Genomic DNA, 16,914 nt, shown 5'->3' with positions numbered 1-16,914 from the left:
TCCACCCCCAAAATTTGTCTGAGTTTTGTATCTTGCGGCTTTTTTAGTCAATCCTAGAGGTAGTTTTCAGCGCACGTGATTTTCATTGTTAAAATATCAGGTGCCCCAGAAACAAATTTTTGGAATCAAGTGGAAATATTTTATGGCCCTTCTCCGAAGTACCAGTTTATTTATTATTTTATGACATTTGACTTTAAGAAGTGGGTGGAGAGGTAGAAGTTGACAGGTAGGTTATTTATATGGTGGTTTATTTTTATTATTATTTGTAACATTTGGTTAAACTAGGTACTTTAGTATGTAAGCCCTTCTTGACCCTAATAATAGATTTTAGACTCATTCATTAAAACGTACTACCTATATGATCTTAAAAAACTATTTATTGTCATTCTGAAGACATACGGAAATCAGTTTTTTAAAAACAGCGTTAAAGTTAAGACGTGTGTTATTTACATAAATACTTACAAAATTCAAAATGTCTAGGACTTCTAAAAAGGCTAAGGTTGAAAATTAAATTTATTCGTCTTTTTGTTTTACTCCCTTTAACAAAATGAAGCACAGATCATCAGATATGCGAAATATTTCCAACGGCTTATTAAAAAAATTCCCTACGCTGTCAAAACGATTGAAAATTTGTGGATCATGCAGGAAAGAGCTCGGAAAGTTGAACGAATTACCGAATTTGAATAGTAATGAGCCTTGCGTTGAAGTTATTCCAGATGAAGACAAAAGTAATTCCGAGAATGAAGACAGAACTGTTGATGATGATGGTTATTCTAACTTTTCAAATTCAACGAATGAGTGTCGAAACCAATACCATAAGGATGCAGTAGAAGTTCTTGAACAAATAAAAGAGAAATACAAAACGTCACAGAGTGAAGCTGAAAGAATTCAACTTCTCACGCTTGCTCCAAGAACATGGAGTTCTGCAAAAACAATGACTGAGTTTGGAACGTCTCAACGAAAAGCAAGAATTGCTAAACAATTCTTGCTGAGCATGGGATTCTCACACTCCCAAACAAAAAGAAGGGAAAAACTTTGGAGTGCGATACTAAATCTCTAATAACTCAGTTTTATCAGCGAGATGATATGAGTCGCCTGATGCCAGGGATGAAAGACTGGATGTCTGTACGAATCGAAATATGAAAAAAATTAAAATAGTTCAAATTTAAAAACCTTTGTCTTGAGTTACAAAACATTTATTTTGATAGATATCCCACTCGCATCCCACTAAGCGACCAAAAAGGTTTTAAAGGAAAAGACCTAAGCTTTCTTTTGAGAAAAAAAAAATTAATAAAAAAAGAGTCCATTTCAAAAAAAAAGTAAAAAATTGTATGTCTTGAGTTACAAAACATTTTTTTTATAGATATCCCACTCGCATCCCACTAAGCGACAAAAAGGGTGTTAAAGGAAAACACATAAGCTTTCTTCTGAGCAAAAAAAAAAAAATTAAAAAATGGGTCCATTTTTTTAAAAAAAGTCAACAAAGTTTTTGATTTTGCAAAAAAATTCAAAAATTTTAAATCTTGAATTACAAAATATTTTTTTTTATAGATATCCCACTCGCATCCCACTAAGCGACCATATAGGTCGCTTAGGAAAAGACCTAAGCTTTCTTAAAAAAAATAAAAAAAAAAAATAAAAAGGGACCATTTTGAAAAAAAAAGTCAAAAATATTTTTGATTTAAAAAAAAAAAATCAAAAATATTTTATTAAATTTTTTTAATTTTTTTTTTCGAAAGATTGCATAAATAGCTATCTAAACTATTTGGGACACATTTTGCTAAGAACAATAGGTAATAAGTTATATGGATAAAAAAAAACACCTGTTTGGCCAAAATGTCAAATTTTGACCTCCTATAACTCAGAGAGTTCTTGACCGATCTTGTTGAAAAATGGTGTCCGAATTACTATCCAATAGAACTAACATTGGTGCATTTCATAGCGATCGGAAGACATCGATTTCAAAAGTTGGTTCACTTGACGTGAAATGCCCCATATATTAGAATTCTAATTATGAATTTATTGTGCAAATGATAGGGAACAATTTAAAAAACCTTGGTATAAGATAAAAAAAATAAATTACTATAATAATTTATTATGATATCAGTTCATTAAGATGACTATATTGTGAGTTTTGACATTTAGCGTTAAAGCGTGATGTTAGTTTTTCAATTTTATCATGAACGAGATCGGAACCGGAAATTGAATGCAGACGTCGAGTCGAATAGTGCAACGGTAGATTAAATATCATCTTAAGCAATTTGTTTTGGGATACCTGAAGTTTCTTTAGGTGACATTTGGCGGAAGTTGACCATACTGGAGCATAATAGAAAAATATAGGGTGCAAGATAGCCTTTAATATAAGTTTTTTATTGGCGACACTTAGCTCTGACTTTCTATTTATAAAGGGGTACATAATTCTGGTGATTTTATCTATTAATTATCATATACCCTACATATGATAATTATAGTTAAGTTTAGTATCAAGTATAACACCTAAGTATTTTACTTTGTTCTCCAAATTAATTTCATGGTCCATAAATCGAAGTGAACTTTGTGGTACAAAAGAAGACTTGCGTTTTTTAGTGAAATATATTGGTTTTGTTTTTTCTTGGTTTACCATAATATTACATTTATTAAAGTATGCGTTTGGTCTTATTAAAGCATTTTGTAAATTAGAGATTACATTAAAATTTAACAAAATGATAATAAAACAAATTATAAAACAGTGATGTTTATTTTATCACAGAATATTCGTCATTCGAATACTTTTAATAATAATTGAAATAAACTATATAACATTTTTTATCTAAAAATTAGTTGTTATCTTCAAAAATGTATTATTACTAAAAACAATCAATGAAAAAAAGAAAATTAACGAATATTTTATCCTAATTGAAAGCAACACTAACAACGAAAAAAGGGAAATAAATGAGAAGCATTGCCAGCTTAGACAAAAATCAGTACATTAGTATTGTGCCTTTAACAAACGTTTATAAATACAATGGCCCATAATCATAGTCAAACACTAAAGTCGGTTCTTTTTAAAAACAACTTTAAAATAAAAACCTGCTTTTTATTAATTTGCAACCATAGTCAAAATTAAAGTATGTTTTAAATTGAACCGACTTTAACTGGGTGCCACCGCAAATGTAGAAAATGTTTTCATACAATATACAACAAAAAACAGACAAGTGGCAACGCTGAACAGCTGACATACAAATTTTAAAAAAAAAATCACAAAAACGTATACAATAAAAGTAACCCGGACATCTAAAGAAAGAAAGTTGTTTGTTGTGGAAAAATGGAAAAGATAAGATTAATATCATAATTACGATATTTTGGTACTAATTTTATTGATAAAACTGTTCAATAATTGCAAAATCTCTACCAATATCTTGTAACTTAAACATTTTTTACTTTGTGACGAACTTTTTTACTCGGCGAAGAACAGCTGATGCTGTTGTTAAACGAGTTAAAAACAACTTTAGCTAGTTTTATACTTCAACTTGTCTATGATAGACCTAAAGTCCACTCTTAAGTAAAGTCGAGTTTAATTCTCTTAAAATGTACTTTATTTTTGACTATGATTATGGGCCAATGCTTTTATAAATGGGTTTTAAAGCTAAAGTGTTTGTTAACAAAATTGTGTTTTAAATCAACAATAAGGTTTTTTATGCATATAGCCGTGTATTTCCACATAGAAATTCATTAAATTTAACAAAATATCAATAAAAATAAATTAATAAAACAAATTATAAAACAGTGATGTTTATTTTATCACAGAATATTCATCATTCGAATACTTTTAATAATAATGGAAATAAACTATCAGCCCAATTATGAATAAAAATTCCGCGGGAGTTTTTTCCCTTTTCTCATTTTTCCTATTCAATTTCAATGAGAAAAAACTCTTGGGGAACAAACTCCCGCGGAATTTTTTATTCATAATTGGGCTGTATATAAAAAAGTTTGTACATTAGTACATTTTAGCTTAATATAAATTTACTAGATATACATTTTTTATCTAAAAATTAGTTGTTATCTTCTAAAATGTATTATTACTAAAATCTATCAATGAAAAAAAGAAAATTAACGAATATTTTATCCTAATTGATAGCAACACTAATAATGAAAAAGGGGAAATAAATGAGGAGCATTGCCAGCTTAGACAAAAATCAGTACATTAGTTATTGTGCCTTTAACAAACGTTTATGAATACAATACTTTTATAAATGTTTTTTAAAGCTAAAGTGTTCGTTAATAAAATTGTGTTTAAAATCTACAATAAGGTTTTTTATGCATATAGCCGTTATACTTTAATTTCATTTGCATTACTCATTTTCACTAACATTATTTAAACACCGTCTATTAGTCCAATTGGCTTTGTTCATGGAGTTTTATTTTATTTAGTAATGTAATTATTAAATGCCCCGTTAATAATATTCGAGCCAGATAATTATTAAAATATGTGAAAAAAATTACATTTTTAATTCCATTAATTTTTTATTTCCTTTTTGTTTTGATATACATTGTCTTTGCGTGTTGCTGTTAAGTAGGTATAAAGAACATAACATGACATGACAAAAGCAGGTCTTTAATACATACCAACCATTACATACTTAAAATTAAAAAACTAGTTAAAAATGATTTCGAAAATGGAAAATCAACGGAAATGGTTCTTCTTGACATTAAATCAGCCTTTGACTCTGTGTGGCATAATGGCCTTATTTACAAGTTAAAATCGTTTAATTTCCCATTCAAAATAATCAAAATCATATTAGGTTTTCTAACTGATAGATCTTTTTGTGTTTATATAGGAAAAACAAATTCACGTAAGGTTCATATAAATGCTGGATGCCCTCAAGGTTCCTGTTTATCGCCAGTTTTATATAATATTTACATTGCCGATATACCGTCGTTTCCCTATTGCACAATAACAATGTTTGCATCTATCCTAAGCTCCGACTTATATTCTGTAAATATAAAACACAACCTAGAATTAGTCCTAGTTGAAATATATAAATGTTTTACAAAATGGAAAATTTTAATAAATCCGGAAAAAACAAAAGTTCTATAACCACAACATCAACTGGGAAGAAAATGTTAAGTATCTAGGTGTTATTCTTGTTACAAAATTAAATTTTAAAAACCACATTTCGTATATTGTGGACAAAATTAACAGGGTCACACATATATTATACCCATTAATAAACAGAAAATCCGATCTTTCAATTGAAAACAAAAAAAAATAATTAAATCCATTTCCACCCCATGTTTTATTGCACACCTGCCTGGTCTACTTCAGCAAATTGCCACAGGAAAAAGCTCCAAGTGGCACAAAACAAGCTTTTAAAAATGATTTTTAAACTTCCCTGGCACTATTCAATGCGTAGACTCCACACACTCGCTGATTTTCCTACCATCATCACTCAGAATTCCAGCACATAAAAGACCTAATCTCTTTATAAATGTTACCTTTTTTTTCCTCCAAGACAAATAATACATAAACTTATTATCAATACTACAACAAAACAAAATATTTAAGTAGAAAAGGAATGTGAGTGAAGAGTTAAATATGTTTTGACGTAACGACATACATATTTAAATAAAACATATTTAACACTGAAAAAACATACTAAAACAGCATGCGATAGCCACAACCATTACCTACATTTCCTATATAGTGGTTACGCATGCCTGTGCCTTATTTCGCCACATTGGCCAAAATCCCTGATAGAACTCCAATATTCTCAATGTGAATTTTCAAAAATTTAATGTAATTGTAAAATATTATATTACTTTTAGTAACCATTAAAATTTCTAAAATAAATTAAAAATATATATTTTTGTGATAACTTCTACTTAAATATGTTTTTTCAGTGTAAAATACGTTTTATTTAAATATGTATGTCGTTACGTCATAATATTTTTAACTTTATACTTAAATATGTTTTTTCTAAGTCGTTACGGCAAAACATATTTAACTCGGCATATTTATCTTCACTCACATGAAAAGGAATACTTACCTATTTAAACTTATTGACCTTATACAGTGTTGGAAAAAATAATAGAAACCAATGCTTTTTTTAAACTTTGTAAGTATATTAGTCAACTTTAGTTGACTTTTTATTATGCAGTTTTGTTTATCAGATATATAACAATTATAATGTTCTTTACAACACGTTTATTTTAAGAATGCCGGAAATGCATTTTTATCCTTAACCTAGATGTAGTTGCAAAAGCCACCCGAAGTTGGCTGCAGTTCGGGGAGTGTTGCCAGATCGCATAGCATCTTTGTGCCATCTCTGAGATCATTACAATCTCGGCCGACCTGACAACACAATCGACCCCGATTGTCACTTATTATTATAGTATAATATTACAATAAGGTTTAAATCTCATCTTCTAAAAATTCATAATCTTCGTACTCGGAAGTGTTGCCTTCAGAGTCCGATGAAGATTCATTTAATTCATGTATTGGTTCCAGCCATTTTTTTTAGTCGGCTAGCATCTACAATTCCAACATAAGGCATCTGAGTAATTTGACAGTTTTATACATCTGAAATTTTATACCGATCATTACCCAGTTGTTTCCGAATTATATATGGTCCTCGATACTTTGGTAAAAACATCTTATTTACCCCGACAGTTCTCCTTCTTTAAAAATTTTCGCTGGTTTGTGATGTTGGTTAAAATATTTTAAGTTGTACGTTTGAGATTTGCCGATAGCATCGGAGGCCGGTTTCCCTTATGGAATCTGCATCTGTAGTCTCGTTACTGTAAGTTTCTTGAAGATATTCAGTTAGCTCATATATAATCTCACCTCTCTGTTCAGTCCCGAATAACATCCTACTGGGTGATTGTTTCGTAGTGCAGTGAACAGTATTATTAATGGCAAATTCCACCCGAGATAATCTATTCACCCAATCAGAGTGTTCAATGGGTTGAGTCATCTTAGCTAACATTGCCCTTATATCGCGATTTACCCTCTCTACCTGTCCGTTTGACTGTGGGGACCCTACCGAAATCTTTACATGTGTAATATTATGTTCAGTAACAAACCGTTCAAATTCATTTGATGTAAAGCATGTTCCTCTATCACTTATTATTCGTCTTGGTCGGCTATAATATTCGAAGGATTTCGGTATTTGCATTCGTTGCATCGTGTGCAACAGTCTCTAGCAATACAAGAGCTCCATCTTTAGTTTCTGCGGAATCGGTATTGTTGGTTGTCTCCGTTGTGGCGTCATCTCTGGTGTTGAATTCCCTTTCATATAGCACTCTAAGTTGGCTCAGGGTAGTCAACTCCGGCTGTCTTCAATCTGGACATCATTACCTGACGTGATGGTCGCAAATCCATTTTAGTATTTTCGGATGATTGTATGTGGTACAAATTATAAAGTTTCGACACTATTTAAGTTGCACCCCACACCTGAATTATAATGTTCTTTACAACACGTTTATTTTAAGAATGTCGGAAATGCATTTTTATCCTTAACCTAGATGTAGTTGCAAAAGCCACCCGAAGTTAGCTGCAGTTCGGGGAGTGTTGCCAGATCGCATAGCATCTTTGTGCCATCTCTGAGATCATTACACAATCATTAATACATTATATGACTAACAATGTAAAGAGTCAATATTATTACAGGAAAAAATAATTGAAATGCGTATCATTTTTAGAGGCAGTACTTTTTATTTTTAGTTAAACAATTATTTTATTTTAATATTTTGTTGATCTAGATTTGTTTTTCACAACTTCATTGCATCTGCGGATCATGGAATCAACAAATTTCTATGCAAACGTAATTGTCAATGTCAAATCACTCATCCTGGATTTGTTCCCATAATTCGCGCTTATTTTTCGGACTGAAACCCTCCATCTTCCTCTTGAGCACTCCCCAAAGGTGTTCCATTGGATTAAGGTTCGGTAACTGTATAGACCATTCCGTAAGAGGTACTTTGTTGACAGCAACCCAGTCTTTTGCCAATTTTGAGGAATTTGCCAATTTTGAGGAGTGCTTCTGACCATTTTCCTGCTGAAACACCCATATGAAAGGCATCTCATCATCAAATGGAAGCATTATGATTTTCAATATATTTACGTTGTCCAGGGTGCATATTTTGTTCTTAATAAAATATATTTGACCGACACCAGAAGGGGAGAAACACCCCCATATCATGATGGATCCACCGACTTGTTTTACGATCTTCTTGGTGTATTTTGGATCATATGCCTTATTGTCTGGGCGCCTAACGTAATGGTTCCCATCAGATCCAAACAAATTTAGCTTTGTTTCGTATAACCACAGCCCAAGAAGACCATAAACACCCCCTTCTAGTGTCGGTCCAATATATTGGATTAAGAACAAAATATGCACCCTGGTCTACGTAACTATATTGCAAATCATAATGCTTCCATTTTATGAGGAAGTGATGCCTTTCAGATGGTAGTTTCAGCAGGACAATGGTCAGAAACACTCAAAATTGGCTAATTCCAGGAAGAATTATGGGAACAAATCCAGCAAGAGTGATTTGACATTGACAAGGACGTTTGCATAGCAATTGGTTGATTACATGAGCCGCAGAATATTGACTCTTTACATTGTTAGTCATATACAGCACAATTATGAATAACAAATTCCCCGGAATTTTTTTCCCATTGAATTTGAATAGGAAAAAGGGAAAAAAACTCCCGTGGAATTTTTATTCATAATTGGACTGATAATGTATTAAAATATTAATGAAAATAGGAATGATTATGTTTTTTCTAATGTTGTATGTCTTATAATCTAAACAGCATATAAATTTTTTTTAACAAAACTAAACTTGACTAATATACTTAAAAAGTTTGAAAAAAAGCATTCCAACACTGTATTTATTTTCTTTGGTTTTGGTTTAAGGAATTTCCGCTAGTTGGGATTGTATTTTCTTATATAATTTTCGAAATATTTTAGTTTTTAATGTGTATTTGACTGAATGTATTAGGACAATTTATTTTAATTGTTATTTGCTTTTTACTAAGTATATAAAAATATAAAGTGTAAACAAATAAATATTAAAAATAAACACACAATAAATAAATAAAAAATAAAGTGTTCTTGGCAAGTTTTCGCGTTTGAATTTCGTTAATAAAGTTGTCAATTTTGAGCGCAAAACGGACTTTAAACTCGGGTGTGTATCGAACATCGGCTTCGTTAAAATCAAAAAGAAAATTTTGCTTCACAATGTTAATAAACAGTAACATATTATATATCATATTAAAGGTATTTTGAAGCACTATTCAATGGTACCCATAATGATCTGATTATTTTCCAAATATATGAGAAATTTACTATTAATTTTTTTTTTACTCAAAAGAAATCTTTGGTCTATTCAATGCGAGTGGGATATCTATCAAAATAGATATTTTGTAACTCAAGACATACAGTTTTTGACTTTTTGTTTACAAAATCTAACTTTTTCCAAAATGGGCCATTTTTAAATTTTTTTTAACTCAAAAGAAATCTTATTTTTTTTTGGCAAAATTTAACTTTTTTTCCAAAATGGGCCATTTTTTTGCTCAAAAAAAAGCTAACTTGTTTTCTTAATGACCTATTTGGTAGCTTAGTGGGATATATATCAAAATAAATATTTTGTAACTCAAGATATACAATTTTTGATTTTTTTCAAAATCAAAAACTTTTTTGACTTTTTTTAAAATAGGCTATTTTTTTTTGTTCTGAAGAAAGCTTAGGTCTATTGATGAAACTGCTATCTAAACTATTTGGGACACATTTTGCTAATAACAATAGATAATAAGTTACATTGATAAGAAAAAACACCTGCTTGGACAAAATGAATAATTTTGACCCCCTCTAACTCAGAGAGTTCTCCACCGATCTTGTTAAAAAATTGTGTCTGTGTCTGAATCAGAGAACGGATTGAAAGCATTCATGTTTACTGCCCATTCATAAATTCATTGCCTTTCATATTGCCATATGAAAGAAACTAAAAAATACACACCATTCGTTAAGTATTCGTTGACATTTGTGTGCATTCATATGTATGTAGTATGTGAACATACAGAATCTTACGGAATTAGTGTTTTAAATTAAAATGCATATAACATTGAATTCGGTCATGATTTTTAAACAATTCTTTTTCTGTTTAACATATGGGGGATTTCACGTCAAGTGAACCAACTTTTAAAATCGATGTCTTCCGATTGGGATGAAATTTACACCAATTTACACTGTATATATGGGGGATTTCATGTCAAGTGAACCAACTTTTAAAATCGATTTCTTCCGATCGGGATGAATTTACACCAAGATTAGACCTATTGGATAGTAATTCAGACACAATTTTTCAACAAGATCAGTCCAGAACTCTCTGAGTTAGAGGGGGCCCATTTTGCTATTGTTCTTAGCAAAATGTGTTCCAAATAGTTTAGATAGCTATTTCTTCAATCTTTCGAAAAAAAATATTTAAAAAAAAAAAAAATTTAATATTTTTTTTCCGAAATCAAAAACTTTTTTAACTTTTTTTTCAAAATGGGCCCTTTATTCTTAAAATAAAGCTTAGATATTTTCCTTAGTAGGATGCGAGTTTGATATCTGTAAAAAAAATGTTTTGTAACTCAAAACATGCAATTTTTGACTTTTTTTGCAAAATCAAAAACTTTGTTGACTTTTTTTTCAAAATGGACCCCTTTTTAATATTTTTTTTGCTCAAAAGAAAGCTTGGATATTTTCCTTTCAGACCTATTTGGTGGCTTAGTGGGATGCGAGTGGGATATCTTTCAAAATAAATGTTTTGTAACTCAAAACATGCAATTTTTCACTTTTTTTCAAAATTGAAATTTTTTTCCAAAATGGGCCCTTTTTAAAATTTTTTTTTGCTCAAAGGAAAGCAAAAAAAATTTTAAGATCTATTTGGTCGCTTAGTGGGATATATAGCAAAATAAATGTTTTGCAACTCAAGATATACAATTTTTGATTTTTTTTCGGCAAAATCGAACTTTTTTTCAAAAGGGGCCCTTTTTTTAATTTTTTTTTTTTGCTCAAAAGAAAGCTTAGGTCTATTCCTTTAAGAGCTTTTTGGTCTCGTAGTGGGATGCGAGTGGAATATCTATCAAAATAAATATTTTGTAAGTCAAGACATACAATTTTTGTGTTAGAACATTTATTTTGACTAGTATAACCCGGTGCACTTCGCTACCCCTACCCTAGTAAAATTAAAAAAATATGAATGGATTTCTAATAAAAACATATACAAAATATTGAGAATCTCTCAATTACAGTTCACTTGATATTCGAAAATAACTAACTTATTTGGTATGGGAGATACCCCTCCACTGCTCTGATCCCACCTTTTATGTAAATATGAAGCTTTACTTTAACTTTCCTTTATAAGGGAGGGGTAATTCCTACTAAGCCAACCATGCTTAGCTAAACTTCGAACAGGAATCAGGAATAAATTCATTTTTAGCTCACCTCCGTAGAATAGTAATAAATTCTATAAATTTAGAATTATAGTTCTCCAGATATTCAAAATTAAGTATTTACTTTGCCCCACGACCACTAATGCAATCCCGACCATTTTCAGCCAATCTATGTAAAATGGTAAGAGAGCTAAAATATATATTCTGCACATCTGTGAACAAATCCCTTTAAAATGGTATATCTTTTGTCCAAATTGAATGTATAATGTGAGCGTAAAAGGGGTCTAAAGAAATCGACTTGCCTATTAATATTATGATACTATCCCACTCGCATTCCACTACGATATCAAAAAGCTCTTAAAGAAATATTTGAAAAAAAGTTCGATTTTGCCAAAAAAAAATCAAAAATTGTATATCTTGAGTTACAAAACATTTATTTTGCTATATATCCCACTCGCATCCCACTAAGCGACCAAATAGATCTTAAAGGAGTAGACCCAAGCTTTCTTTTGAGCAAAAATTTTTTTTTAAAAAGTGCCCATTTTGGAAAAAAAGTTCGATTTTGAAAGAAAAAAAAAAAAAAGTGAAAAATTGCATGTTTTGAGTTACAAAACATTTATTTTGAAAGATATCCCACTCGCATCCCACTAAGCCACCAAGTAGGTCTAAAAAGAAAATATCCAAGCTTTCTTTTGAGCAAAAAAAAAAATAAAAAAAGGGTCCATTTTGAAAAAAAAAAAATCAACAAAGTTTTTGATTTTGCAAAAAAAAAGTCAAAAATTGCATGTTTTGAGTTACAAAACATTTTTTTTGATAGATATCAAACTCGCATCCCACTAAGCGACCAAATAGGTCTCCAAGGAAAATATCTAAGCTTTTTTTTTAAGAAAAAAGGGCCCATTTTGAAAAAAAAAGTTAAAAAAGTTTTTGATTTCGGAAAAAAATATTAAAAATTTTTTATTTTTTTTATACCCTTCACCATGAGTGGCAAGGGTATATATAACTTTGTCATTCCGTTTGTAATTTCTACATTTTTCATTTGCGACCCCATAAAGTATATATATTCTGGATCGTTATAGATAGCGGAGTCGATATAGCCATGTCCGTCTGTCCGTCTGTGTGTTGAAATCAACTTTCCAAATCCCCTAAATAACTTACAAACCTGATTGATACATCAAAATCTCCGGAATTCTTCCGGCTCGGTTGATATTTAAAATCGAGAAAATTGGTCCACAAATGGCCACAAAAAACCCATGTATTTTGTTAGTGTTTCATGAAATCATGTACATATATAATAGCATAATAAAAAGAAAACAAAAGTTTAGTTGTGTGTATATATGTATGTAGATGTGTGTAATACACATTGAGTATATTCACCAATTCTATTTTGTTTCTTTGTAAATCTTATTCTCTAACAAAATAGAGAGAGTTGTTTATAATGAGTTCTCATATGAGCAACTCTATCATACGTAAACAGCACAAATACCCAACAACAACATTCTACATTGTAGAATGTTGTTGTTGGGTAGAATCTACAATGTGGAATGAAATGAGAATTACAAATCAAAAACACGCGCATAATTTGTATGTATTTGAGTGCGTTTGGTTTATTTTTTTTATTTTTGTTATTTTTTCAACATACAATTAAGGTATACTTTGGTGAAGGGTATATAAGATTCGGCACAGCCGAATATACATGTACAGTATTGGCCATAACTAAAGCACCCCCTCAATGGATTTTTTCAAATCATAATTTTTTTGATAAAAACGGCTTTTTTGGGATGTATTTTGTATATATTTTATTAACTAATATTGTTAATGTTTATTTAATATTCATTTAGTAAAAGATAATTTTATTAAAAATTAATTTAAAATGATAAATCATATAAAAACTCAAAACGCAACGGACAAAACAAAAGCACCCTCTTATAAGATGTTTAAAAATTTGACTCGGTACTGCATATTTGCAATGTGAATTATCGGGAATCACAATGAATGGACTTAAAAATTCCAAAAGATAAAAATATAGGAAGACGTAGTGTGCAAAATTTAAGTTTTATACAGTTTATTGTGAAAAAAACAATGACAAGGAACAAGTACTCCAGTAAATTTAAAATTAAAGTTATTGAAGACTGGAAGACGGGGTTATCACCACATGAATTTAGTAAAAAATATTCAATTAACAGATCAGTTATTTCCAGGCTCGTTTCAAAATTTTTTAAGACTGGTCGAAAATCTCCGGTGCATTCTAGAGGTCGTTCGCGAAAAAAAACACGATATTATGATTCCTTGATCAAAAGAGCAATACAAAAAGATCCTACAGCATCAGCTATTCAAGTAGGAACAAGTTTAAGATTATGCGTTAGCGAAAGAACAATCCGTAGAAGAGTAGTAGAAGCCCGATTATTCAGCTGACGACCAGCAAAAAAACATTTCTATCAGCTAAGCTAGACTGAAATTTGCCAAAGCCCACATCGACTGGAGTGTCCAAAAATTAAAGACAGTACTGTTCCCTGCCGAATCCAAATCCAACTTAAAAAGTTCCGCTGGAATAAGGCGTGTACACAGACCAAAAGGAGGAAGACTGAATCCTAAGTATTGCTAAGGAACAATTAAACATGGAGGAGGCAATGTAATGGTCTGGGGTTGCTTTTCTGGTCAAGGATTTGGGCCAAATCATAAAATTTATGGGATTATGGATAGGTTCATGTACCGTGATGTATTGAAAGCTGTAATATTGCCTTATGCCAGTGAAGAGATACCAATTATAGGGAGCTTCCAACAGGATAACGATCCTAAGCACCCCTCCAAACTTTGTAAGACTTGGCTACACAGCAGTGTTGCCAATTCATGGTGAACAAAAAGGGCTAAATACTTAGAAAAAAAGGCTAAAAAAGGGCTAAAATTTTTAATTAAAAAAATACATACATTTGACACAAAAAACAACTTAGAATGTTACATTTGGCTATGCCGAATAGACAAACCAAAATGTATGAATATAACAGACGTTCAAATGCAAGAAAATAAGAATATTTATTCCTGTATGTTGATCCTTAACTTTAAAATAGCGTAATATGGGGCCACACGTATATCATATGCCGATGTTTTTAAAGCCTCCTATTTATCACCTGGCCTGCAAAATGCTCCTAGGCAAATTTTTTTATATGAAAGACAAATTATGTATAAAGTAATCCAGAAAAAAAAATATTCTAAAAATTATACACGTCGCCGGACAGAATTGATTTTCATTGGCAAAAACATAAATTTTGCCATTAGTTAGTAAACATATCAAAACTAAGGTTGCCAAAATATGTAAACATAAATATTTAATTTAATTTTGGACAAAAGTTAATTTTCTATATTTGATCAGATAAAAATGATCATAGCTAAATTATTATAGACAATGAACTGAATTTTTCTTTCTAAATTGGTTGGATTGTAGTCTTTGAAAACGGCATGTGTTATAAAATATTTATTAAAGTACTATATTTACGTCAATACATCGCCAAGATAAAGTTAAAAGTATTCTCTTTAACGCTATATATGATTTTATAAACGCCCGGACCCACGCGTAAAACATTAACATATTTATTAACAATTTTTATTCAAATAACGTCCATTTTCTCTATATTAGTTATGGCATTTTTTTAATGTATGGAAGGTCCAACAATTTGTATGTGCTTAAATTGTTTACTGGTTCAACATTTTTAGTTAATTTTTTTGAACTGATTTTACTAATTTTCAACAGCAAAAATTTCGGATCATTAAAGTAAATATATAATTTTCATTAGAGTTAATATATATGGCTAAATGAAAATAAAAAAGGCTAAAAAAATGGCTAAAGGCTAAATTAATTTTTTTGTGGCTAAACAAGATTGAAAAGGGCTAAATTTAGCCCAAAAAGGGCTAAATTGGCAACACTGCTACACAGCAATAATATTCAAGTTCTTCATTGGCCTGGTCAATCTCCCGATCTCAATCCTATTGAGAACTTGTGGCACATTGTTAATATGAAAATAAATCGTGAAAATTGTTGAAATAAGGATCGGAAATTTTCACGATTTACTTCATGCCGTTAAAATAGCTTGGGAAGGAATATCGAAAAACGCCATAAAAACATATTATCTTCTATGCCAAGAGATGTTCTTGTGCCATCCAAAACAAAGGATTTGCAACAAAAAATTAACTAATTTTTTTTTTTATATTATATCCTTGAAGGGGTGCTTTAGTTTTGTCCGTTTCATTTTCTACCTTAAAATATTTTTTGATTTTAAGTTACCTCTTATAGAAAGGTTAACTTTGAAAGTATTTTTTTTTATCAATACTAAACATATTAACAAATGAAAATAATACATAATAGATATTTAAAACTTTGATTTTATACAAAAAAATACCATATGAAAAAAATTCATTGAGGGAACAATAGGTAATAAGTTACATGGATGAGAAAAATCACATGTTTGGCCAAAATGTCAAATTTTGACCCCCTCTAACTCAGAGAGTTCTGGACCGATCTTGTTGAAAAATTGTGTCTGAATTGCTATTCAATAGGTCTAACCTTGGTGTAAATTTCACCCCAATCGGAAGACATCGATTTTAAAAGTTGGTTCACTTGACGTGAAATCCCCCATATACATTTATTGTTAGTCCAATAAAATAAAAACGGAGAAAATCGGGAAATATTTAGTCTCGATATTATCAAAAAACTGGAGTAGGATGGGTAAAAATTTTGAAAATTTAATTTTAAATATCTCCTAAGCTATAAGAGATAATTGGAGATTCTTTATATGTAATTTTTTGGAAATCGGAACCCAAACGAAGAAATAGGATCGTTTTAATAATGTAACATACCCGAGGTGTCTTAATTTGGGGACCCCTGGCCGCGCATCTGGAGGGCCCATGAGGTCGAAACTCAAAACTTAAACTCGACAATATTTCCTCTTTGTGCACGTCAAATTTTATTGAAATCGGACTAAGCGTCTAGAAGTTAGACACCTTTCACACTAGGCAATTTAATTGCGCAAGTCTTTAGCCCAACAACAAAACAGCATGTAAAATTTCCTTCTCCTTAACACGACATTACCTCTGCCATCTACAAAAACTAGTGTGAAAGGGGTCTTACAGATTTATTTATAAAGTAATCCAGAAAAAAAAATATTCTAAAAATTATACACGTCGCCGGACAGAATTGATTTTCATTGGCAAAAACATAAATTTTGCCATTAGTTAGTAAACATATCAAAACTAAGGTTGCCAAAATATGTAAACATAAATATTTAATTTAATTTTGGACAAAAGTTAATTTTCTATATTTGATCAGATAAAAATGATCATAGCTAAATTATTATAGACAATGAACTGAATTTTTCTTTCTAAATTGGTTGGATTGTAGTCTTTGAAAACGGCATGTGTTATAAAATATTTATTAAAGTACTATATTTACGTCAATACATCGCCAAGATAAAGTCAAAAGTATTCTCTTTAACGCT

General features: G+C 30.5%; 1 protein-coding gene across 2 annotated transcripts in view; it reads right to left on the bottom strand.

The window, feature by feature from the left end:
* Utx (Utx histone demethylase) overlaps positions 1-16,914 on the bottom strand; it is a 530,199-nt gene that overhangs the window by 440,988 nt on the left and 72,297 nt on the right. The gene's annotated exons all lie outside the window — the stretch shown is intronic.

Source organism: Calliphora vicina, chromosome 2 (assembly GCF_958450345.1).
Source record: "Calliphora vicina chromosome 2, idCalVici1.1, whole genome shotgun sequence".
NCBI lineage: Eukaryota > Metazoa > Arthropoda > Insecta > Diptera > Calliphoridae > Calliphora > Calliphora vicina.
This window is presented reverse-complemented; position numbering and strand designations above follow the sequence as displayed.